General features: G+C 42.9%; 1 pseudogene; it reads left to right on the forward strand.

Moving 5' to 3' along the window:
- LOC137815963 (E3 ubiquitin-protein ligase APD2-like) lies at positions 1–27,228 on the forward strand (annotated as a pseudogene).
- The last annotated feature ends 371 nt before the right edge of the window (positions 27,229–27,599 follow it).

Genomic DNA, 27,599 nt, shown 5'->3' on the forward strand with positions numbered 1-27,599 from the left:
ATGGGTCGAAACAGGAGTACTGCAGCTCAAATGGCCCAAGGAAAAAGAGTGAGGATGGAGTCTCTAGAACCTCCGAGAGAAAGTAGATTTGGAAGTAAAGAAAAGCATAAAAGGTATGAAGAAATAAATAATTGGGCTTTTATTCCAGAGAGAAGAATACAGTTGTTGCCTGAGCAATATGACCCGCTCTTAGGGGGCCTGCAAAGAAGGAGTTGAAAGAGGCTAACTAAGCCCCTTCTGATGTGGTTCATGAATTTTATGCAAAAGCTTGGGCAGGAGAAGATGGAGTTCAAGAGTTGCGAGCAAAGGTACAAGGGCAATGGGTACCATTTGATAGGGATTCCATTAGTGCATTCTTAGGTGACCCCTTGCAGTTAAGAGGAGATGAGGATTGCACATATCACAGGTTGATGTCGCAAATTTATGGCTTCAATGATGACATACTGGCTAGGGAAATTTTTCTAGCCAATCACACTTACCAAATAACTGCAGTTGGTAAACCATGGAGGATATTAAGGAAGCATATGAAGACGTTATCTCAAGTTTGGATGGTCTTCATGCTGGCCAATATGGTACCTAATAACTATGTATCTGACTTAAATATTTTCAAGTGCCATCTTCTATATTAACTTTTAAAAGATGATTATTTTGTTGATGTGGCCAAAATTATTTTTCATGAAATTTATAAATTTTCTAGATTTGAAATTGGCCCAAATAATCTGAAGGAAAAGGATACTTTGGGGGTTCCCTACTTTTATTATTGCCCTTTGTGCAGAATATGGTGTGGAGGTTAATCCATCTGTGAATATTAGACCTCCAATTGATTTGAAATTTATTGTTAACAACTGTACTGCTGCAGAAGACTAAGCACCACAACCTGGTGAGGTTCCTATATATCAGTCACCTGTTCACCAACCATAATCATCATACCATCTAGGAAAGACAGGTTAATGGAATAGTTGCAGCAAATGCAGTCGGAGTAAAGAGCTACTTGGGACCATATACAAAGGCAAGAGAGTGACAATCATAGAGGGATAATGAGGCTCCAATAAGACATATATAAATCCTTTCCTCAAGGGCAACATAACCCCTACATGCCTCTTGATCAATTTGCTACTTATGTTGCTTGGCCTGGGGACAGGTACTATTATTCTTGGGGGGCAGATCCAACTAATGAAGCAGGACCATCTACGACTGGTGTAGATGATGAATTTAACACAAAGCTAGATGACTTTTAAGGGACGACTAATATGGTTATTTCTTTTTCAGTTTTTTTATTTTATTTTATTTTTCTTATTTAATTTGTTAGCATTTGTTGGTTTAGTTGTCTATTTGTATTAATTTTGGAATATTTTGTTGTTTATTGTTTTCTTGAATTATTGTTATTTTTTAGGTATAATTACCTTATTCGTCCTTACATTTAGGGTCAATAATCAATTTAGTAAAGTGGTTTCTTAAAAAAACAATTTGGTCCCTATGTTTTTTAAAATGTATCTAAAATGGTCTTTTCTGTTCATTCGCACCAAACGGCATCAAGTGCTACTTATGTGGCAGAGAGAAGTGGGATTGGGTGTTGTGTGAGGTGTCAAGTGACGTGGATTGAGAGATTAGTTTAGTGAAAAATGAATTTGGGTAGGGTTTTTTAAATTGCAATTGTGGGTTAGGAATTTTTAATTGTAAGAAATGAGTTTCTGAGGTGCGATATTGTAAGGTGTGATCCCGTGGTGCGATTATGGGGTGCGATTGTGAGCTTCCCTCCCTCCTTTCATCACTCTTTCTCATGCCTTGCCCTTTTCTTTCTCTCTCTCTTTTTCTATTTTTGTAGTTTCAACCACACTTCGTTATGGGTATTACGGGGATTCCCTTATCCTGTTTGGTCCAACCTCATCCCGTTTCATTAAAATCAGTTATGTTTTTGTGAAGCAGCTTCAAGTGGCAAGCAAGGACAAAATTTAAGTCTTTCTTCACGCTTTCAATAAGAAGCCCAAGTTAAGCTCCCAAACTAATTGGACGGTGTTGGATTTCTTCCTTCTTGAAGCGTATAAAAGCAAGGTAACATTGTTATAAGGTTTGGTTTGGTTTGTTCTAAAGCAGTCACCCAGAGAATGTGTTTGAAGAAATTGATTTTTCAACTTCAACGGATTTCTTTGTGGTTAAATTAGGGCTTCACCATCTGTATTAGGTGGGAAGAACGTACCTCTCGTAGTTTGGATTAGCTACATGGAATGGTGATTAAAGATCATGGTTGCCTCTTGTATCTTTTTTTCCGAGTATGAATGTCAGGTTTCTCTTAAGAATCATCCTTATTTTGCTGGAGACATGAAGTTTGAACTACCACAATTCCACAAACTAGCTTCCTTAATGCAATTCCTCTTTGAGGGACTGTTAATGGTAATTAATTATAGGACTAGTTGTCTTAGCTAAAAATTGGGTCAAAAACTACTTTAAGGCTATAAGTAGTTGAGCATCGGCTACAATTTTGGCACTAGATTATTTTCTACTTATATCACTAGCGCAGAAATTCTAAACAAGGGCGGTTGTTTTACATTTACAAATGCAGCTATAGAGCCACATTTGATCATCACGCATTCGTAAATCAAAAAGATACAAATGCGGCTATATAGCTGCATTTGTAAATACTATTTATAAGTGCGGCTATTTCTGGTAGTCGCATTTGTAAATACTATTTATAAGTGTGGCTATTTCTGGTAGCCGCATTTGTATATGCTTCTGAATCAGGTGATAGGGTTTAGGCTATAGCATTTACAAATGCGGCTATTACCATAGTTGCATTCGTAAATCTTGCGCTGGATTTACAAATGCGGCTTTGGTAAATAACCGCACTTATAAATAGTGGGTTTTTTTTAGTGCAATCTATTTAGTGCTAAACCCATATAAATTAACCTGTTCAATTATATATACCCAGCCAGACAAATACATAAATTCAGAGAATCAAATATATATTGATCAAAATGTACATTACAAACAGTAATCAAATTACGTATAATCCCTACACTATTGATCAGCTACCCTAGAGTTATAAAAGTTTATGAAATATGTGGACCAAGAATGTCTCACATATGACATGGCTTCCGAATTCATTGGTATTTCTTTTGTGAATAACTGCATTTCAAAATATAATTGACATAAATTAGTTTTAAGATACATATATCTTCAAGAATTATAAAAATGATTTAACATATCATGTTACCTCTTTCCAACCAGTTTTAACACCTAGTCTTACAATGGTAATCATCCATTGCATAATGTAATAGCCACACTCATAGCTTCCTGATTGTTTATTACACTATAATTCAATAAAAAGTAAAAGTTAGTATCTTGATAAACAATGATAAGAGAAAGAAAAAAATTACAAACCTTTATTCTTATCCAGTTCAAATTATTTGAACTGGATCGACCTTTTAGGATGTTATATCCACGCCATGAACTGGTTAATACAAAAAACCTTGTTAGTAGATGGTTAATTAGTAACTTACAAAGTTAAGTTTATAGTGTACTTACGTATCAATGATATTCTCAAAATTTGTGGGTATCTTCTTGTGTAGGGAACAAAATCACACAACAGTCTTATCAACCATTGATATGACAAGTATCTGTCAATGATGCCTATATCATCCATGAAAAGAGTTAGTAAATATTTAAAACATGAAATAGTAATATAATTGATGACATATTATTAAACTTACTCATTAATATAAGGGCATAAATAAATTTGTTTTCCCTCTTTTTCCAGGGTGTTAGTGATGTATGATTGGGTCTCATATGTCCTTGGTCCAACGGGATTAGTATATGCAGGATCTAAGAATCCATACACATTTTCCTTCTCCTCAGTGAGACAGACTCCATGCAAAAACCTACAAGTTATTAGTTAAAGCATAATCAATAATAATTTAACATAAAGTAATTGAAATATAGGTAAAAATACTTACATCATAAAAAATTGAATTATATTTATATTGAGCTCCTGATTCCCAGCTACAAATTCTAATAAATCTGTGTTGTACATCATCAGTGGCATTTCAGTGTTTATTTGAAAAAACGTATCACCAATCTGACTAGAACCTAGACCTAAGGAAGCTATAGGATCGTCAATTGGAACCTCACGCTTCTTCTCCGGACTTGGTTTCCAAAGAGGTTTCTACAAGATAAAGAACATTTGTATTAAATTATATGTAATATAAAAATATAAATAAAAATTAATACAATGAAATGAAATTATTACATGAGGTTGTGGCATAAATCGAATGAGGTGTTTGGGCCAGGCAACGAATGTCTGAAATGCATCGACCACAGTGGTTAAATCATCTGAAGGTAGTGGAACGCGAGCATCAGGTACTTGTACTTTTTCAACTCTTACCTTCGCCACATCAGATGTAAGGTGGTGGGCTTTTCATAGACTTTTCCAAGGGCCACCACCTGAGGAATCTTGCCAGCCGCTACCAGTAGCTCACATTCCCTCGTCTGCCCAATGATATCATCCCCTGATGTTGTAGAAGCCGCACAACTTCCCTTTGTGCTCTTGGGAGTGGGACTAACAAGGGGTTGAATCGGCTCACCACAAAGTTGTTGCGATAGAAACTCTTCTCACATTCGATCATTCTCTTATCTCATTCATTGTAGGAGCCTCACAACTTCCCTTTGTGCTCTTGTCACACTAGTGTGAATCCTGATTCATCAACTTTAACCCCACTTTTATTGTCAACCCATTTACACTTGAAAACTGGAACGAAAAACTTACTGTAGTCAACCTCTCATATCTCTTCTATAAACCGATAGTATGCCATTGATCCAAGTACTGGATTTGTATCTTTCGAAGTCGAAAACTGCATTGACTCGGCTTCAAGAGTAACACCAGAATTTTGAATTGTACTCTTTTCATCCATGGACTTCGGGTAAAATATACAATTATTCACTTCGTACGTTGTACATGAGATGACATCAAACTTCAATCCAGCAGCTAACCAGGTCAAGGTCTCTGATGTCGTTGAATCCTTGAACACCTCATCTTTAAACCAAGGCATGAAAGTTCTATCATGTTCCATCAAGACCCATTTCTCTGCTTGTCTTGGGTTATTTGCCTTCACAATGGCTTTATGAGCTTCTATGTAAGGTATAACTTCATCTGTGTTATTCAATATGTACAAATGTGCTTGCAAGACTTATGATCGAGATTTGCTTACAATATTCACACCACGTAAACATTTACTTGTAGAACGGCTGTGGTGCCATGAATTAGCTGGAAGACCTATTGGATTTGCTTTTGACATGTACTCTAAACAAAATTCAATACTTTCTTCAGCTATGTACCTTTCAATCATTGAAGCCTCTGGACGATAATGATTTTTCACATAACCTTTCAAAATTTTCATATACCGCTCAACAGGATACATCCATCTTAACTACACTGGTCCACACAATCTAACCTCTCTTACCAGATGCACCACTAGATGAACCATGATGTCAAAAAGAGATGGAGGAGGGATCAATGACTTTACAACAGATGGAAGAGAAGAATGAACACAAACGGGTTATGGTATGTCTAACATTTTTTGGTAAGATCCCACGAATAGATACCGACAATAACTGTTGCATCAAGATGTGGCAATCATGAGACTTCTGTTGGGTTTAATAGTGCCAAAGTTCAAGAGGGGGGTGAATTGATCTTTTAAATCTTTCTCGCAGAATCAGTATTTATCACAGTGTACAGAAAATAAATCGATTTATTTGAAATTGAACAGATTTATTTTGGCACTGTTTGTGTTTGAAAAACGTTTATACAGTCAAGTTAATCACAAGATTATGCAGATCGATTTTCCAGATTCACACACATTGATATAATGAAGAAAAATAGTGAATCACAAAACAACAAGCGTCAATTTTAAGCAAGTGATTAAGGTTCAATTGATAGCTTGACACTTAATTGAGAACCCTATTACAATCAACCTGTTCCAGTGGCTTTTAACAGATTATAGATGTTCTTTTTAGCATCAATCAGTTTTTCCAGAAATTAAGAACAGTATGAACCGAGCCCAGAAAAAACAGATTTATTATTGATTGAACAAATTTATTTCTTGACAGTTTAACAGTTATGCAGAAATTTAAGTGCAGAGATTAAGGGAGAATGAACACACGGCAATTATACTGGTTCACTCAACTGAGCTACATCCAGTCTTCACCTAAACCAAGGTGAAATTCACTAAATCACAATTCAAACAAACACAAATCCCACTGTTCTTGAACCCTACAAGAACTTAGGTACACTTGCTGAAAAACCCTATTTCAGCACACACACACTCTTCAAGAAACCCTATCAAGAAGAGTGTAGAACCAAACTTTTACAAGAAAAGAAATGTGAAACGACTACACCTGATTGAGGATGCAGAAATCTGCCTTAAACCAGTAGAACAGATTGCTAGAATAGTAGCAACACCTCTCACCAAGCTTTTGGAACCAAACAAGAACAAGCACTTTGTGATTTTCGAAATCTTTGAAGAACAGATGCTAATTCCTTGTAAATCCTCAATCCTCTGATGCAAACTTGTTTTTACAATTGTATGATAGATTGTTAAACTCGGAAACAAGTTTTCATTTTATAGAAAACCAACTTATAACAGTTTTTTGAAAAACAGTTAAAGCTGTTATAAAATGAACAGATTGAAAATAAAATGAACAGATTTATTTTCAAAAACAGTTAGAGAATTGGTTATGTGAGGAGACTTAGTCAGCCATTCTGGTGCAGGGACAAAACTGAAAACCGTTTAAGATAGCCATGGCACCAGAGTCAAAAAGAATCTATTCATTTACAGATGAACAAATTTATTTTTCAAAACGAAAACAGAGAAAGCTTAACTATTTAAAACATAGTCGTTTTGAAAGGTAGAAGACTTAGTCAAAATACTTGATGCACAAAATCTAATTTTCACAAGACTTAGCCAAGGCATCAGTTTAAAAAAGAATTTGTTTATTTAGAAAAGAACATATTTATTTTTATGCAGTAAACGATTTTTGTAAAATATGTGAAAAACAGTTTAAGAAACCTTATGCTTGTTCTTATCACATGGCCAGTGGTTAGGAGGTGAGTTACTCAGCAAAAAGCCCACTCTTAAACAACCTCTAAACACTACCTAAGACACACTTAAAGCAAAAGGAAATATACATGAATTGTAGATAAAAGTCTTCATCAAACACATGTCTTGAAGGGGCAGCAACCATCTTCAACAACTTCAACCCAATTAACTTCAAATCTTTCATTGACACTAGGCTCTTCACATTTGAGGAATGTCCTTGTGGCACTTTCACACCCTTTAGACATTGACAAAAACTAATTTTTTCAACTTTTTGACATTGTGTAACAAGCTGGGGGCAAATATGTACGCTTACCCATTTCTATGGGTTCCAACTCGCCTCGTATGTTCATCTCAATCAAATCTAAACGAGCATTTAGACCATCCTTCGTCTTCCCCCGTTAATGTTAAGAAGTGTACCAATTAAGCTATCACACACATTCTTCTCAACATGCATTACATCTATACAATGTCTGACTTCTAACCTCGACCAGTACGGAAGATCAAAGAAGATTGATTTCTTCTTCCAAATGTTTGTAAAAGATGACTATTTTTTTTACTTACCAAAGGTGTGGTCTATGTTATTTACCTTTTCGGTAACCTCAACACCGGTTAATGGAGTTGGTGGACCACTAGCCTTTTGGTGTCCATTAAAGGCTTTTTTCAACCTCCGGTAAGGATGATGACTTCTAAGAAACCTCCGATGTCGAAGATATACTATCTTCCTTCCATGTTTCAATTGTTGAGAAGTAGTGTCTTCTTTGCATATTGGACATGCTTTATGACCCTTAACACTATAACTTGATAAGTTACCATATGCCAGAAAATCATTGATGGTGCAAAATAACATGGCATGAAGCTTGAAAGTTTCATTAGCAAATTCGTCAAATACTTCAACACCCTAGTCCCACATTAACTTCAAATCTTCAATTAGGGGACTTAGATAAACATCAATATCATTCCCTAGCTGTTTCGGACCGGATATCATCATAGACAACATCATGTATTTTCGCTTCATGCACAATCCAAGAGGTAAGTTGTAAATAACTAGTAAAACATGTCATGAATTGTGATTTTGTACTCATATTACCAAACGGATTCATTCCGTCTGTAGCTAAACCAAGTCGGATATTTCTTAATTCTTTACCAAACTCTGGAAACTCGTCATCAAATTTCTTCCACTGAATAGAATCAGCTGGATGTCAGTACATGCCATCAAATTTCCTCTCATCTACATGCCATCTAAGATTCTTAGCATCGTTTGGGTTTGCAAACAAACGCTTCATCCTTGGAATGATGGAAAGATATCACATAACCTTCATTGGGGGTCCATGCTTTTCTATATCTTCAATAGTATCATCATCTTTTTGTTTCAACTTATAACGTGATAACCCACACCTCGGACAACTTTTCAACAATTCAAAATCTTTTCGGTATAATATACAATCATTAGGACATGCATGTATCTTTTTATACTCCATACCCATAGGAAAAGAATCTTTTTGGCCTCATAATTACGATTAGGTAGAGTATTTCCCTATGGAAGCATATCCGTTAACAACAGCCGACAACCGTGTGAAGTTAGTTGATTCAGGACACAATGGAGTCTCTGCATCGCTTGACATACTTCCTGATCCTGCCTGTTGACCAGAACGTTGGAACTTGCATCGTCAAACTTGGATCGACGTGCGCACCGCTTCAACCTCCGTCCTTCGTCACGATCCACCTCAAGAACCTGCAAAAGAACAGAGCGGCGCCGCTGCGGCCGATCGCACTCCAACGCCCAAGTCAGCGATTGAACCACCAAATACTTCAAGAGCAAACACTCAAGAACTCTCAAGGAACCGTGCAATGTTCTCTCTCACAGTATGCTCAAGAACTCGCAAGCGTAAAGAAGACAATCTGAACGTGCGTACCTCGAAAGTTCGTTAGGAAACCCTTTTATACCTGGGCACTTTCTCTCTCCTGGCAGTTACACACCTGGACACGTGGTTCGCATCCAGTCGTACACGTGCCATCATCTGGAGCCTCCTTGACTTGGGCGCTGCTTCTGACTCTCCTTTGGCTAAGTTACTTATGCATGATACTACTCAGTGCATAGCTGTCCTGGAGTGCGATCTCTACTGGAATTGGCGAGTTAGGGTGCCTTCGTACACCTCCCCTGTGGTCTCGCCGGCCGCCTTCATAATCTACACCACCTTCATCTTCGGCGATGTGCTTGCTCTGGCGATCTCCAATCACTTGGTCGCCTGAGTTTACATCTGGCGACTTCATCTTTAACCCGGTGATCGCCGGTTCTGGTATGCTGGAGATCGGAACACGCCAACTTAATAACTGGCGACTTCACGAGCCCCCCCGACTTCTTTCCCTTCTGCCAACCTGGCGTCTTGTCAACACGCCGATACTGTAGCTTGATGCCACGTCATCACTTCAACTACCGGGGCGGTACACAAGCCCCCCAGTCTTAAGCGAAGACCTGTCCAGCGAAAAGACTAAAAGAGTCACGTCAATACCGATCTACGTGGCATGGCACGGAATTTCAAGCGGTTGTACTTTCTGCTTCTCTGACGCTCTACCAAACACCTAACCCATCGCTCGACACGTGGCTTCATCAACGGTTACCTTCAGTTAACGTTTGCGCTTCCCAAACCCATTTCGAAAAACCCTTAAACCCATTTCGCTCCACTGTTCCATCACTTTCTTCGTATTCTCAGACGCTCCAACTCTCTTCTGCAAAAAAGCTCTCAACGTTCTTCAACTTCATGAATCACCAACTTCCTTCATCACTCTTCCGATCACAAAAAGGTACTTCCTTTCCTTCTTCTGCTGGTTTTTCCTGCATTTTAACCGATTCGCATCATCCTTTAACTGTCTGGTGCATACGTTGTGGGTTGTTTTTTCCATTTCTCCTTTCTCGTAACTTAGGGCTTCGTCAACGTCACAACGAACCTACGTTCGTTCATTTTTCACCCTTCTTCCATGATCGAGTCAGCCTCTGCGAACCCTGATCATTTTTCCTTTTCTTTTTCCTCTGCAGCTTCCGCAATGACTCGCTCAAAGATCACCCCAAATCCTCCTCCTTCATCACGAAACCCCTCCTCACAAGCACACGACCCACCGCGAGCACGTGGTGCTTCGTCTTCTCAGGCTGAGAGGCCTGCACCCTCCCGCCCCAACTTGACTCAGGCCACCCCCCCTGTCGCCGGAGGAGCCTCTGTTCCCTCCCCAGACTTCAAAAAACTGTACCCATGGGCCACCTCGACATTTTTGAGGGAAACATCTTCTGTAAATTCTGCTGGGGCAGTTCTACGATTGAAGAAAGGGGACGAGCCTTACCAATCATTCCATAAGGAGCACGACGAAAAGATGACGGTGCTACCTTGCCCTCCCGACATGCCGGTGTGTGTTGACGATAAGGGGAACACCGGCGGGTTGTTCTGCCTCATATACACCACCCTGTTCAAGAAGGTGAAACTTAGGTTTCCCTTCACCCGTTTTGAAAGGGAGCTTCTCACCGAGCTCGATATCGCCGCCGCCCAGCTCCATCCCAACAGCTGGGTGTTCGTACGGGCTTTTCAAATAATGTGCGACCACTTGGGGCTGCCAGCGTCAGTGGACGTTTTCTTATTTCTCTTTGAAGCCAAGCACCCAGGAGATCGCCTATGGGTAAGCTTGAACGGGATTGCTGGGAGGTCGATCCTCTCTATCTTCCGACAATCCTACAAAGACTGGAAGGGCAAGTTTGTCCAGGTGCGCCCCAACGAGAAGGACGCTTCGTTGCTCGACGGTTTCCCCTTGTATTGGGTAAACAAGGGAAACAAAGAGTCCAAGAGTAGCTTCAGGAGGCCAAGAAGTCCTGATAGCATGGGTGCCTTGGAGAGAGACCTCTGCTTCTTCTGGAAGAGCGTGGCAGATGCCAACATCACCTTCCTCACCACCACGCTCATCTGCTTCGAATTCTTCGAGGACCAACTCGAAATTCGCATAGGTTAGAACGTCTAAGTCTTTATTCTAACATTACCTCTGTTAACTATTTTTGGGCGTCTTGTGCGTTGTGCGCAAGACTTTGGTTTTATTTTCTGCACCATTTATCTGCTTTGCTGCATACTGCCTTATGCATTTATTTTCTCTCTGAGCTAACCCATGCATTTTTGCTCTATGCAAATAATATGTTGGGCCAGGGCAAACTCGCTGAACTGAGGGCGCTCGCCCGAACCCACGGGTTGGCATCGGGTTCACAAACCGTGCCAAACTCGGTGGTGGAGATCGCCGCCGCACAGGGCCGATCGCCACCCAAAGGCCCAACTCCTCCCGATGTCCAACCCGCCAACCAACGCAAAAAGCTTGTCCTCAAGAAACCTAAGAGGAAAGCCCCCCAAGTAGTCCACGAGGAGGAAGAGGAAGACGACGAGGCAACTAAAGATGGCCTCGTCACGAAGAGGAAGAGGGTGGCACCTTCTTCACCATCTGCTCCACCCCCTCTTCCAACATCAACACCACCATCTACACCTGCTCCGCCTCCAACATTGCCACCCCCACCAGCTCCTGCCTCACCAGTCCAAGCAATTCCATTGGCGTCTGCGCCACCTGTGGTTGAGGCCCCTGAGCCAAGCTTCATGGAGGACCCCCCGAGCGCCTCCACGCCGTATGTATCAGCTGGAGGGGGTCCTCCTTCAAATGCCTCAACCGCAAACGTCGCTCCAATCGGGAATGAGGTTGCCCACAACTCTCCGATTCTGATTACTGAATCCCCGACGTCGCCACCACGCCAAGAAGCACCTGCTGAGCAACCAACTAAAGAAGGTGGCGGCGAGAGCCAACAACGAGCCCACCCGGTGCCTCCACAAGCAAACCTCTCTCTCGAGGTCACGAGGATGTGGGAGCCTTTCTCGGCCAAACTGAAGATGATGGCAGAGGACTTCCCCACCATTATCTCTAGAGCTGTGGAGAGCTCCACCAGGAAGCTCCAGGATGACCTCTACGCCCTTCGAACTGAGAACAGCACTATAAGGATTGAGGCGGAGAAGTTGTCCTGCAATATGACACTCGCGGAGATTGAACACTCCCGAGTAGAAGATGCAATGAGCACCGAGCTCCGGGTGGCGCGCAAGGAGGCCACCGATCTCCGCCACAAGGTACAGCTCTTGGCTCAAGAGAAGATTGAGCTAGAGAGCAAACTGGTGCCTTATCGCGTGAAAGTGGCTCACCTGGAGGGCTTGATCAAAGCTGATGCCGCCAAGGTGAAAAAACTGGAGCAAAGGTCAGCCGATCGGGAGGTCTTCCTGGGGATGGTGGAAAAAGAAAGGGACGACACCATGGCGAAGCTTGCTGAAGCCAACAAAGAAAAGAGGAAGATCGCTGCTGAATTGGGCCAGGTGCAGGCAGAATCCAAGAAGGTTGCTGAAGACCTTCTTCAAGCTCAGGAAACCATCGACAAACTCAAGAAGCAAGCTGAAGAGCTGGAGCAGCAGAACAAGGGGCTGAAGGAACAAACTGAAGAACTCAAGAAACAGATTGAAGAACTTAATCTGAGTTCTGCCCAAATTCTGGCTGCTGGATTCGAGGCCGCACGGGAACAGTTCGCCTGCTTGTTCCCCGATCTAGATCTCAGTATGGTGTCCCTCAACAACGAGGTGATGGATGGGAAGGTGGTTCCCGCTGAAGACTGATCAATTCCCTCCATCCACTACCTTTACGCTTTCCCTTTGCATATAATTGTAATGAACTTTTTTCTTTTTCTGTATATGTGCCCCGAACTGATATTTACTTAATGACAAAGTCCTTGTATTTCTTCTTATAACTTCTTTAGCTGTTTTAACTTTCCTTGCACAATTTGCTTTAAGAAATTAACTTAGCGATTTCGTAAGCGCGATCATATACTTAACTGCTTCGAACCACTTCGATCTCGGATAGCAATCGCTTTAAAACTCGTAATCTCAAGGCAATGATCTTCAGCGTAAAACCATTCTTCCAGCAACGAACTTTAACTCAGCTACTGGCTTAAAACATCGCTTCACCCGATCTGCTTCATCAAAACGGGTCTTTAACTTTCTCGCCACCGTTTGAACTTTTCCTGGTCGCCAAAGACTCTTGGCGATATCAGCTTTTTTCTGGCTTCATACCTTGGCCATTGTTCCTTTATCTGGGGGTAGAGGCGCCTTTCGGATCCTTCTCTACCTCCTTGAGCTTCAGAACAAGAGACCGGGTGGCTAGGCGCTCTCTTCGAGCCTACCTTAGCCACCTTCCAAACTTCTTCCACCCTTTACACCATACCTGAACTCGTTCGAGACGAGAAGGATTTTATCTTGCCTGAACCCGCTCATAGGCGAGAAGGTCTTTAACTTGCCTGAACTCGCTCATAGGCGAGAAGGTCTTTTAACTCGCCTGAACTCGCTCATAGGCGAGAAGGTCTTTAAATCGTGCCTCTACATTGCCCCAGGGGTTACATCTCCTCCCCCCCCCCCCAGAAACACTGAGGACTTTCCACTGGTGCCTCTACATTGCCCCAGGGGTTACATCTTCTCGCCCCCAGAAACACTGAGGACTTTTCACTGGTGCCTCTACATTGCCCCAGGGGTTACATCTTCTCGCCCCCAGAAACACTGAGGACTTTTTACTCTTCCTCGCCTGCACTCGCTCGACGGCGAGGAGGTCTTTTATCTCGCCTCAGGACGCGCGAGGGCGTTGAGGTCTTTTAACTCGTGCCTTCGATCGCCGAAAGACGATGAGGACTTTGACTTTAACTTTAACTTTAACTGATGCCTCCGATCGCCGAAAGACGATGAGGACTTAAACTTTAACTGATGCCTCCGATCGCCGAAAGACGATGAGGACTTAAAACCTTTTAGAAAGCATGCAATATATCTTTAACTTGTCTTAAGTCACGTATAAGTGACAAGGTCTTTCTTCAAAACTTTCTGAAAACAACGAGCATGCAATCTAAAACAACTTAAACTTTGAAAACTTCTCTTTATTGGGTGGCCTCGTTAAAAACCCTCCTTAGGGAAAAAAGAGTGCCCCCTTCAAACTGTTTGATAGAGACATTGTAACATAACTTTGTGTTTGTCTTTACTTACAAAGCTTCTTAACTGTAATACAACTTGAGGTGCGTGGCGTTCCAGGTGCGAGGAATCGCCCCTCCTTCCAATGTCTCTAAGCGGTAGGCGCCGTTCCCGAGCGCCTCGGTTATTCTGAACGGTCCCGTCCACTTGGGCGACAGTTTATTCTCCATCTCGTACTGGTGGGCTTTCCTCATCACCAGGTTGCCTTCTCTAAACTGCCTCGGCATCACCTTTGAGTTATATCTTCGTTCAATCTTTCTCTTCACCGCCTCAGCCTTCAATCTTGCCTCTTCCCTGACCTCATCCAGTAGATCCAGGTTCAACCTTCTCTCCTCATTCGAGTCTTCCTCTACGAAGTTCTGGAATCTCGGCGAGCTCTCCTGGATTTCTACGGGAATCATTGCATCACACCCATAGACCAAGCTGAACGGGGTCTCATGGGTTCCTGACTGCTCGGTGGTGTGGTACGCCCAAACTATGCGGGGTACCTCCTCAACCCAGCTTCCTTTGGCTTTCTCTAGCCTTCTCTTCAAACCTCTCAGCAACACCCGATTAGCTGACTCTACCTGGCCATTTGTCTGAGGGTGCTCGACGGATGCAAACACTTGTTGAATTCCCACCCCTTTGCAAAGCTTCTTCAACAGGTGGCTTGCAAATTGAGTCCCATTGTCCGACACCAGGCGCTTGGGCACACCAAACCGGCACACAATGTTCTTCCACACGAAACCTTCGATCTTGTGTGCGGTGATTTGGGCCACTGGTTCTGCTTCAATCCACTTGGTGAAATACTCAATCGCCACCACCAAGTACTTCATCTGCCTGATCGCCAGCGGGAATGGTCCCAGGATGTCGATTCCCCAAGTATGAAACGGCCAAGGGCTGTAAATCGACTTCAACTCCTCAGGAGGCGCCTTGTGCCAATCGGCGTGCTGTTGGCATTGTTTGCAACACTGCGCGTACTTCTTGCAGTCTTCTCTCATCGATGGCCAGTAGTACCCTGCACAGAGAGTCCTTGCGGCCAGAGATCGACCCCCGACGTGGCTTCCGCATATCCCTTCGTGGAGCTCTGCCATGATTCTCGTGCACTTCTCGCCATGCACACATTCCAGGAGTGGGTGAGTGAACCCAAACCTGTACAACTCGCCATCAATCAATGTGAACTTGCTAGAATTCTTTTTTATCTTCCTAGCCTCTGTCGGATCCAGCGGGAGAAGGCCATCTGCCAGGCACCGCTTGTACTGTGTTATCTAGGTGTATGGCTCATGGGTAGCACAGACCTGCGCCATGTTCACCTTCTCTCCTCGACATGCTCTAATTCTCGGCGATCTCAAAGTTTCTTGCGTCAAAGACTTGTGACTTCTTGCCGCTTTTTCCGTCGACCTGCTTATCTGAAGAACCAGGTGATCTGCTACAAATGCTCTCGGCGCCTTCAGAGTTTCTTGAATCACCGTCCTCTGTCTACCCCCCTTGCCTGAACTGGCGAGCTTAGCCAGCAAGTCAGCTCGGGCATTCTGCTCTCTGGGCACATGCACCACTTCAAAGGAGGCAAAGGAACTCTTCAATTCCCGCACATACTCCAGGTAAGCCGCCATTTGTGGATCTTTAGCCTGGAACTCACCTGTTACTTGCCCTGTGACTAGCAGCGAGTCACTCTTAGCCATCAACACCCTCGCTCCCATCTCCTTTGCCAGCAAAATCCCGGCGATCAGCGCCTCATATTCTGCTTGATTGTTGCTGGCTTTGAAGGCAAACCTCAAAGATTGTTCGATCAGCACGCCGTTGGGTCCTTCCAAAATGACTCCAGCACCGCTACCTTGCTGGTTCGACGATCCATCCACCGAGAGCACCCAACGGAAATCGTCCCCTTCAACTCGTGTCGCCTCAGATGAGAGCTCGACCACGAAATCTGCGAAGATTTGCCCCTTAATCAGGCCTCGGGGTTCATACTTAATATCAAACTCTGACAGCTCTACTGCCCACTTCACCATCCTTCCCGCAACGTCGGGCTTCTTCAAGACCTTCTGGATGGGCAGGTCAGTCATCACCAGAATCGTGAAGCTATGGAAGTAGTGGCGCAACCTCCTCGCCGAAAATACCACCGCCAGCGCAGCCTTCTCCAGGGCCTGATATCTCGTTTCGGGGCCCTGCAACACCTTACTAACAAAATAAATAGGCTTTTGAACCTGATCTTGGTCCTGGGCGAGCACCGCACTCACCGCCCTCTCAGTTACAACAAAATACAACCTGAGAAGGGTTCCCACCAGCGGTTTGCACAAAACCGGCGGGCTCGCCAGATACTCCTTCAGCTTGACGAAGGCTTCCTCGCACTCCTTCGTCCAAGCAAACTTGTTATTCCTCCTTAAGCACTGAAAATAGGGATGGCCCTTCTCTCCGCTAGCTGACACGAAGCGAGACAGGGCGGCCATCCGACCTGTTAGTTGTTGCACTTCCTTCACGGTAGCCGGGCTCCTCATCGCCAGGATGGCGGCACACTTATCCGGGCTGGCTTCTATTCCCCTTTCAGTTAAGAGGAAACCCAAAACTTTCCAGCCTCCACGCCGAAAATGCATTTCTCTGGATTTAGCTTCAATTTGAACTTGGCGATCGTCGTGAACAATTCCTCCAAGTCTGCAACGTGCTTGCTTTTCTCTGGCGAGGTCACGACCATGTCTTCGACGTACGCTTGCACATTCCTTCCCAACATCGGTGCAAGTACTCGATCCATCAACCTCTGGTACGTGGCCCCTGCGTTCTTCAGCCCGAATGGCATCACCTTATAGCAGTAGCACGATCTCTCGGTCATGAAGGCAGTCTTCTCTTCATCCATGGGATGCATCTTGATCTGATTATACCCCGAGAAGGCATCCAGGAAACTCAACAACTTACACCCTGCAGCACTATCCACCAGGGCGTCTATGCTTGGTAAAGGATATGAATCCTTTGGGCAAGCCTTGTTCAGATCAGTGAAATCGACGCACATGCGCCATTTCCCATTACTCTTCTTCACCAGCACGACATTTGCCAACCATTCAGGGTACTGGACTTCCCTGATGTGGCCTGCAGCGAGGAGTTTCTGTGTTTCGTCCCTAATCGCCTACCTCCTCTCCTCGTTGAACTTTCTTCTTCTTTGTCGCACTGGTCTCACCAAGTTGTCCATCGCCAGATGATGGCACAAGAAGTCGAGATCGATCCCGGGCATGTCCGAAGCGGACCATGCAAAGGCATCCAGATGCCGTTCAATCACCTTAGCAATCTGGTCCTGGAGCTCGACCTCCAGAGATCTTCCCAGCCTGAAGATCTTTCCCCCGATCTCTCTCTCGAGCCACTGCTCGACGGGTTTTGGTCTGGTTTCTCTGGCGATCACCGCCCTGGCGATTCCCAGTTCTCTCGCTTCCTCGGGGCGATTCCTTGCCTCTTCTTCCTCCAGACCGGCGTTCCACTCCCCCAGATCAGCATCCACCATCTCCACGTCCCTTCCGGCGGTCTCCTCTATCACCGTCGACCTGGGCTTCACACCAGGAGGCGGGGTGGTTGTTACGTAACTCACCGATCTTTTGTTTTTCAGGCTATTCTCATAGCACTTCTTTGCTTCTTTCTGATCGGATTTGATGGTGATCACCACCCCCTCCATAGACGGCAACTTCACCTTCATGTGTCGAGTCGACGGTATGGCGCCTATCCGATTGAGCGTGGGCCTTCCCAACAGGATGTTGTAGGCTGAAGGAGCGTTTACAACAAGGTATTTGATTTTCTCCGTTCTCGAACCCGCCTCGTTTGTAAACGTACTCCTCAATTCTATGTACCCCCTGACCTCCACCTGGTCACCAGCGAAACCATACAAACACCCTCCATAGGGCCTCAGCTGGTCAAGGGGCAGCTCCAACTGCGTGAAAGTCGACCAGAACATCACGTCTACCGGGCTTCCTTGGTCCACCAGCACCCTGTGGACCTTTCTTCCTGTTGTGATCAACGAGATGACTATGGGATCGTTGTCATGAGGCACAACGTCCCGAAGATCCTGCTTGGTGAATGTAATGTCCACTTCCGGCGAGTGGTCTTCAAACATATCCACCGTCATCACAGACCTCGCGTACCTCTTCCTCTGTGATGCGGTGCATCCACCTCCTGAGAAACCCCCTGCAATGGTGTGGATTTCCCCGTGCGTAGGCATCTCGTGTTGCTGGGCTTCTCCACCTGCTAGTTGGGAGCTCGACGCGCCCCCCGTCCTTCTGCCCAGCAAATAGTCATTTAGGAACCCGCTCTTTACCAGATCGTCGAGCTGGTATCCTAAAGCTAAACACGAATCCACGGTGTGGCCAAAGCCTTGGTGAAACTCACACCAGGCATCTGGCTTTGGTCCCAGCACCTTGTCGCCCACCTTCTCTGGCGCTTTCAACCTAGCAGATATGTTGGGAATGGCGATCAGGTCCGCCAATCCCATGACAAACTTGTGCTTAGGCGGGCGATTGTATTCCCGGCGTGCTGGTTGCTGGCGCCCTTGGCCCCTGCCCTTGTTCTTTCTTGGATCATAAGGATGGCGAGTCCTCTGATCCCTTCTGGCCGCCGCTGTCTCCAGAACCCTCTGTGGCTGGATCCTGCTCTGGGCGCGTGGCCTAGCGGGAGCCATGCTTCCTCTCTTCTCGGCGACTTCACTCTCGTCGACGATGTGGGCCACCGCAAGTCGCCTCACCTCAGCAAACGTGGCGGGGTGAGCCCTGATCAATGCCTCGCAGAATGGTCCCGGCAGCACGCCCTTCTTAAATGCGTAGACCAGCATTTCTTCATCTTTAGCCGGCGATCTGATCATCTGCGCCCCAAAGCGATTCAAGTAGTCCCTGAGGGACTCTCCCTGATATTGCCTTATATCAAACAAATCGTAAGACACCCTGGGCGGTGCCTTATTCACGATGTACTGCTCGACGAAAATCTTCGAGAACTGTTGGAAGTTGGTAATGTGACCGTTAGGCAGGCTCACAAACCATTCCAGCACTGTTCCCTGGAGAGTGCTCACGAACATCTTGCAGTATACGGCGTCTGATCCTCCTGACAGCATCATCTGCGTATGGAACGTGGTGAGATGAGCCTCAGGATCCTCCACCCCGGTAAAAACAGCCTTGACAGGTACCACACTCGCAGGAATAGGCGTGTCAGTAATCGCCTGAGCGAAAGGCATGGGAAAAACACGAGGCGGCGTTGACGGCGCGACCTCTTCAGCAATAGGACGCCCTTGCTGCTCCTGAAGAGCTTGACGCAGCTCTTCAGTCACCTTGCTAAGCTCATCATTCCTGGCCCGCGAGGCGGCCAGGTCCTCATGCATTCTCGCCTGTTCTATGCGCGAAGCTTCCACAGTTGCCTGCAATGAGCGCATAATTTCTACCATCTGCGCCATGGTCATGGCGGCGGCGCCTTCAGCAGCAACGGGTGCAACTGGACTTGAACGGTTGCTTCTCATTTTTCTCATGAAAACTCAGCAAATCACAGAGAGTAACGAACAACACTTCCTTCAGCGACGATTGATTCAGCGATCAATCGGCCAAAACTGCGCGAAACTCCGCAAGAAAACTCAAGAACACAGCGAACCTCCACAGAAACCTGCAACTCCACCAGAAACCACCGCTTCTCCCACGACAAACCAAACGAGCCAAAGAACTCAAACTTCACCGAACAAATCTCGCGTAAACAGCAGAAAACCTCACTTCACCGAACAAAAACCCAAACGAACGGTGAAAAACGCGAAATCACCGAACAAAACTCAGATGACCAGCGAACAGTGGTTGCACCAGCACACAACCACACATAAAACTACGAAAACCTCCAAGAACTCACGCTGTGGATGGGAACAGGTTTTACACGGCCCCACGGTGGGCGCCTGATGATCCTGCCTGTTGACCAGAACGTTGGAACTTGCCTCGTCAAACTTGGATCGACGTGCGCACCGCTTCAACCTCCGTCCTTCGTCACGATCCACCTCAAGAACCTGCAAAAGAACAGAGCGGCGCCGCTGCGGCCGATCGCACTCCAACGCCCAAGTCAGCGACTGAACCACCAAATACTTCAAGAGCAAACACTCAAGAACTCTCAAGGAACCGTGCAATGTTCTCTCTCACAGTATGCTCAAGAACTCGCAAGCGTAAAGAAGACAATCTGAACGTGCGTACCTCGAAAGTTCGTTGGGAAACCCTTTTATACCTGGGCACTTTCTCTCTCCTGGCAGTTACACACCTGGACACGTGGCTCGCATCCAATCGTACACGTGCCATCATCTGGAGCCTCCTTGACTTGGGCGCTGCTTCTGACTCTCCTTTGGCTAAGTTACTTATGCATGATACTACTCAGTGCATAGCTGTCCTGGAGTGCGATCTCTACTGGAATTGGCGAGTTAGGGTGCCTTCGTACACCTCCCCTGTGGTCTCGCCGGCCGCCTTCATAATCTACACCACCTTCATCTTTGGTGATGTGCTTGCTCTGGCGATCTCCAATCACTTGGTCGCCTGAGTTTACATCTGGCGACTTCATCTTTAACCCGGTGATCGCCGGCTCTGGTATGCTGGAGATCGGAACACGCCAACTTAATAACTGGCGACTTCACGAGCCCCCCGACTTCTTTCCCTTCTGCCAACCTGGCGTCTTGTCAACACGCCGATACTGTAGCTTGATGCCACGTCATCACTTCGACTACCAGGGCGGTACACTTCCATATCCATGCGCTTTTGCAAAAGACTCAGCTCCTACATCACAAATCATGTCCTCCAATCGATCATCATTTACATCATCGTGTACTTCTTCATGCATGGTGGACCCCACGTATTCTTCACTTACGGAAACACATGGTAAATTTAATAATTCACCATGCCATGTCCAAGTTGTATAAGATCGAAGAAACCCATCATGATGGAGATCAAGCTCAAGTGGACATGGAGGCCAATCATCAAGAGCAAGAATAGGATGAGGCTCAAATAGAGGACGGCCATGGAGGTCAAAGCCCACCTCAAAGGTTTACTAGAAGCATGTTCAAAGCTTTAGGAGCTAATGGACGTTTATTTTCTCTTTTTGTAATTTCTTTGTTTGAAGGTGCTTAGAGGGAAACATTAGAAACCTCTTTTGTTAAAGCATCTTTAGGTCTTTAGAATAGGAGTCTTAGGGGGGGTGTGTTAGTAGATAGGTGTAGGAGTAAATAGGGAGGTGCCAAAGTGAGAGGGAAGGTCACACCTTCTTCATGACTATAGTTGGCGCCACTTTCATTTGTTTTTGGGGGGAATTTTGAATTCATTTAGCTTTGCATTTCAGCACCTCTAGGCTATAAATTAAGGTGCTGCCTTTGTATTTTTCAGATTTGAAATTTGATTAGAGAAACTATACTCAATTTTTTAGAGAGCATTGGAGAGCTTTGTGCCTTCCTCACTAGTCTTATCTTGAGAGTTTCCATGGTTACCTCAAGTCGCGACTTGCACACTCATCTTGGAGTCAACATCCTCTAAGTGGCGTGATCATCCAACCATTCCTCCATCTTCATGAGCTTTCTCTTCTCCTTCCTTCCTCCTCTTTCAATTGTTCATGTCTTAGCTTGCTTCTCTTGAATTTCTGTTCGGCATTTTCATTTCTTATGAGCTTTGCTTCGGTTCATTTGTTTACTTGCTGTTCTTCATCATTTCTTCTTCATTTCTAGTCTTTTGTTCGGTGCATTTCTGTTTTTGTGTTGTTTAATCGGTGCCTTTGCCTTTTCTTCCAATTCAATCGGTTCAATTTGACAAAACATGGAACTTCCATATGAGTTTGGGTTTTGGTACTAGTCTTGGTGAGTTCTTATTCATAGAACCTTGATCCAATTCTATGATAAAGTGCCTATCTCATATCCAACTCAAGATGATTCCTAAGAATGTCAAGAATCATTCAAAGTGTGCTAGTGGAATCATATCATGTGGTATCTAGAGTTTAGGTGTGTTCTTGTTTAAATTTTGAGTTGTGTTGCACTTTAATTTCAAGAGCTCTTTAATTTCTTGCAATTTACGGTTCTGTTTTAGGCTTATTTGAGTTTTCTTGCTGTTTTCTTAATTGTGCCTGTCATATGTTTGAGTATTTTCCTTTTTGAATCCATACAAGTTTTGTCTTAGTCTTGTTTTTCCATAATTGTCATCACTTCTTGTTGTACTTTTATTGATTTTGTTGTTTCTTGCTTTGGTGTCATATAATTTTCTGAGTTTGATACTTGATCCTTTGTGCATTTTCTGTTTTAGTTTGAGTTCATGCTTGTATTCTAGACCTATACAAGTTCCTATACATCATTTTCCATTATGTCTTTGCTAGTTCATAATTCTGTTTTTCATTCCTATTAGGATTCCTCTGTTTTCTGAAAACGTGCTTACTGTTTTTCCTTATTGCAATTGATTAAGTCACTGAAAAATTCTGAAATTCTGGATTTGTGTTCTTCAAAGTGTTAGACAAGAGTATAAAAAAGAAGTACTCAGAAATTCAAAGTACACAAAAAATGATAAATAAAATACAAAAAATGTACAATTCTGCCGAATAAAAATACGGTTATCTAGCAGCGATTTTGAAAAATTTATCTCAATTAATTGGCTTACTTTTTTTAAGTGATTCCAGTGCCATTTTTGAGCTAAGATCTTGAAGTTTGTGTGGTTAAAATTTCATAATCCAGTTCGCTCTATATCATTACAGTTAAATCAGTGAACATCAAGCACAGTTTGCATAAAAAATATTTTCCAGTAGCTAATTTTTTGTTTTCTTCATCTACTCCAGTGCTTTTCTTTAAGTATTCTTTTGTGTGTCTACTTTCTCATTGAGTTCTTAAATTTTCTTGCTTGTCTTTTGTTCATTAATCTTTGAAGTTTGTCAAACATCTAGTATTCCTTTTGTTCTAGCCTTTCTTTGCTTATATTTTTTCTTGTTTGTCTTTATTGCTTCTTTGGTTTTGTTGTGGTTGGCTTTGAGATTGGTGTGCCTTGCTTTGACATCTTTCATTTGAGGATTCCAAGACCTCAAGATCAGATTGGTGCAGGGACATTATTTCTTTGAGAGTGACCTCTTTTTCTGGCCAAATTCACTTCGGCAATTTGGTTGCCAAACTCACTGTTTTTGCTAATTTTGTTTCTTAACTTGTTTGCTGTTTTTGTGTGTTTGCTGTTTTTATTTGCAAATGGCTGGATTTTCAAGTGATGCATCCTACAAGCAGCATTCTCCTTCCAAAGCTTCGGTCCTTGGTGAATTGCATGAAGCTCAACGCACCATTAGGCGTTTGGAAGAGAAATTGCAAAAGATGGAGGTGCAACAAGCTAGGCCATCTCCTTCTATCCATGATGGGCATCATTCACATAGACCTTCAACAAGAGCTTCTTCAAATGACATAGGCCATGAAGAAGACTATAGGAGAAGGAGAACTCCACCCCAATTCCATGGACATAGACATCACAACCAAGGGGAGAGACATCACCATGGAAATGGCTTCTACCAAGATGCAAAGGCTAGGCTACCTTCGATCAAGCTTCCTTGTTTTATTGGCTCTAGTGATCCTAGTGTATATTTAGATTGGGAGGCTAAGTGTGAACAAATATTTGAGATCCATGAGATCCAAGATGAGCATAAGCTTAAGCTAGCCACCTTAGAGTTTAGTGATTATGCCATGAAATGGTGGCATGGTGTTGTAAAGGACATTATCTATCACAAGGGTCCTCCCGTGGACTCTTGGAACTCTTTAAAGGATCAAATGCGCGCTAGGTTTGTGCCCCCACATTTTAGGAAAGACCTCATGTTCAGACTCCAACGGTTTCAACAAGGCACGCTAAATGTGGATGAATATTACAAAGAGCTAGAAACGCTTGTGCTTAAAATTGAATTAGAGGAAAGTGAGGAAGCTATGATTGCTAGGTTTGTGAGTGGTCTAAGGAAGGATATTCAAGATATTGTTGAGTTACAAGAGTATTCATCATTGGGGTCTTTAATTCATCTTGCAATGAAGGTGGAAGCCCAACTTGCTAAGAAAAATTCTTTCAAAAATACTTCCAAATGATGGTTACTACAACAAGTCTTGGAGGAACAAAAAGTCTTTTTCTAAATTTCCTTCCAAAGATTCTTCTTTCAAACCCAAGGAACCTAAGCCATCTACTTCTAGGCCTAAATCACCCACTAGAACGTCTAATACCAAATGTTTTAAATGTATGGGTTATGGTCACATAGCTGCTAATTGCCCTTCTAAACGAAGTATGTACATGCATGATGGCATTGTAGTGAGTGAGCATGATTCGGATTCTCCTAAGCATTCTTTTCATTCTAGTGCATCTAGTGGGGATGAGAGTGAGTGTCCACTTGAAGGGGATTTGTTAGTTGTGAGAAGACTTCTTGGCCAAGTTTCACAACCTTTTGATGAAAGTCAAAGGGAAAATATTTTCCATACAAGATGTCTTATTCAAAACAACATTTGCTCTTTGATAGTGGATGGGGTAGTTGTGCTAATGTGGCTAGTACAAGAGTAGTAGATAAGCTTGGATTGCCTACTATCTCTCCAACTCGGGGAGTATGATGGAGATCAAGCTCAAGTGGACATGGAGGCCAATCATCAAGAGCAAGAAGAGGATGAGGCTCAAATAGAAGACGCCCATGGAGGTCAAAGCCCACCTCAAAGGCTTACTAGGAGCATGTTCAAAGCTTTAGGAGCTAATGGACGTTTATTTTCTCTTTTTGTAATTTCTTTGTTTGAAGGTGCTTAGAGGGAAACATTAGAAACCTCTTTTGTTAAATCATCTTTAGGTCTTTAGAATAGGAGTCTTAGGGGGGTGCGTTAGTAGATAGGTGTAGGAGTAAATAGGGAGGTGCCAAAGTGAGAGAGAAGGTCACACCTTCTTCATGACTATAGTTGGCGCCACTTTCATTTGTTTTTGGGGGGAATTTTGAATTCATTTAGCTTTGCATTTCAGCACCTCTAGGCTATAAATTAAGGTGCTGCCTTTGTATTTTTCAGATTTGAAATTTGATTAGAGAAACTATACTCAATTTTTGAGAGAGCATTGGAGAGCTTTGTGCCTTCCTCACTAGTCTTATCTTGAGAGTTTCCATGGTTACCTCAAGTCGCGGCTTGCACACTCATCTTGGAGTCACCATCCTCTAAGTGGCGTGATCATCCAATCATTCCTCCATCTTCATGAGCTTTCTCTTCTCCTTCCTTCCTTCTCTTTCAATTGTTCATGTCTTAGCTTGCTTCTCTTGAATTTCTGTTCGGCATTTTCATTTCTTATGAGCTTTGCTTCGGTTCATTTGTTTACTTGTTGTTCTTCATCATTTCTTCTTCATTTCTAGTCTTTTGTTCGGTGCATTTCTGTTTTTGTGTTGTTTAATCAGTGCCTTTGCCTTTTCTTCCAATTCAATCGGTTCAATTTGACAAAACATGGAACTTCCATATGAGTTTGGGTTTTGGTACTAGTCTTGGTGAGTTCTTGTTCATAGAACCTTGATCCAATTCTATGATAAAGTGCCTATCTCATATCCAACTCAAGATGATTCCTAAGAATGTCAAGAATCATTCAAAGTGTGCTAGTGGAATCATATCACATCACATAGCAAGTGCTCCCTCATTATATTAACATCCAATATCGTTCCATTCAAATAGTTAACGCACGGACACCTGATCTTTGCTCCATCATGACCACTATTAATCGGGTTACGTTGTGCAAATTGTATAAATTATTCTACTCCTCTTTCGTACTTGTAAATCAAAGCACTTGATTTACAAGTGCGGTTTTGATTTACAAATGCGGCTATACAAACAGCCGCATTGGTAAATCAAATTAATTTAAAAAATGTCACCACATTTTTTATGAATGCATTTAAGCGCAAAGTTGCACTAAATAAAGAGCATTCATTTCTTTATTTTGCACTAGTGTATACACTATTTCTATCATATTAATAATTAACGTGAGATTCTCAACCTACTATATTCTTGACAAAGATTGTTCATTTGAGTTATTTGATAATAACCTGTTTGTTAAGTTTAACAATTATTAAGGTAAACTTTTACATCATCTTAAAATTTAACTCAACTTTAAAAACTAATTTAGAAGAAGAATGTTGCCTCTTATTCATTATACTATTTTTTAATCATATTACTAGTCAACTAGAATGAGTAATACTTATTGTTGTTCATTATAAGTTGCTCCTCACTTATCATGATTTTATTTTGAAGAAACAATCTTTTTTCAGAAAGCTTACAACAATCATTATTTCTTTCAATAAAGAAATTTGTTACCAATTATGCAACAATATGTCCAATTCTATTCTCTAGTGTTACACCCAATTATCTTTGAAACAGGGCATTGTTATTTTTATGGACATTGCTAGGTAAAGAAGCTGAATACATGGTTGAGAAAGATGATAGATACCTCATTGGGGTTCTAAACATGAATGCCAGGAATATAATCTTGACTATGGAAGTTAATGTTTCAGCAAAGGTATACAATACCACCAAAGCCAAAAAGATGTGTTCCAATGAAAATGGACCTTGTAGGCTCAGTTATTTCTTCCCTAATACATATTATGTTATTCTTACGGAAACCAACAATGTAAAGCATAAGTAACCTTGTCTAGCTCATTTATCTGTACAGATCTTCGCTAAAGTAATTCAAGAATACAGTGTTACATCGATTGATTACAGGTAGATGGGGTATCGTATGTTGAAATTTCTTTAGTGGTCTGTGTGTTTGTCTATATATTACTTCTGGGTACAATGATTAAAATTTATGTTCTAAATCCTTTGGTTTAACTATATATAATTTTTGTTTCTAAAGATGTCACATTTTTGTGCGTAGAAAGTTATTGTGATTGTTGTTTATCTGATTTTGAAAGTCCTTGGAGTTTATGATGATGTTGAGAAACGTAGTCATGTTACAATCGATGTTATATACAGAACAAGTAATTTAGTTGCAACATAGACCGAGACTAAGCAACCATCTCAGCCAACTCGAAGGACATCAAGATCAAGTGCAAAATTTTCAAGACCCAACAATTTCATAACCATCTCAGCCAGTTCGAAGGAAAAGATCAAGTTCAGAATTTTCAAGACCCAACATGAGGCTTAAGTTACAGTCCATTAGAGGCCGCTTTTGGAAGCCATGAATGCTTTTGGAACCCACTTATTTCTATAGTTGTGTATTTTGAAAAACAATTATTCTAGGCTCCTATTAATGTATTTTGGAATTGTTAGAATAGATGGTTTAAACAAGAGGGGGGATGAATTGTTTGTCAAAGATTTTCGCAAAACTTAATTAAGAATGAACCTTTATCAAACAATCACAGACAAGCACTTAAGGAAAGCAATCAAACAATGATATAGAAATTGTTACAGAATTTTAACCGGTTGAAATTACGTTTTAAACGGTTGTTTATACCAGCAACAAAAACAAAATTAACAGAAACAATTATAAGGAGTTAGAAAAAGAGAGATTTACAC

This window comes from Phaseolus vulgaris, chromosome 1 (assembly GCF_000499845.2).
Source record: "Phaseolus vulgaris cultivar G19833 chromosome 1, P. vulgaris v2.0, whole genome shotgun sequence".
NCBI lineage: Eukaryota > Viridiplantae > Streptophyta > Magnoliopsida > Fabales > Fabaceae > Phaseolus > Phaseolus vulgaris.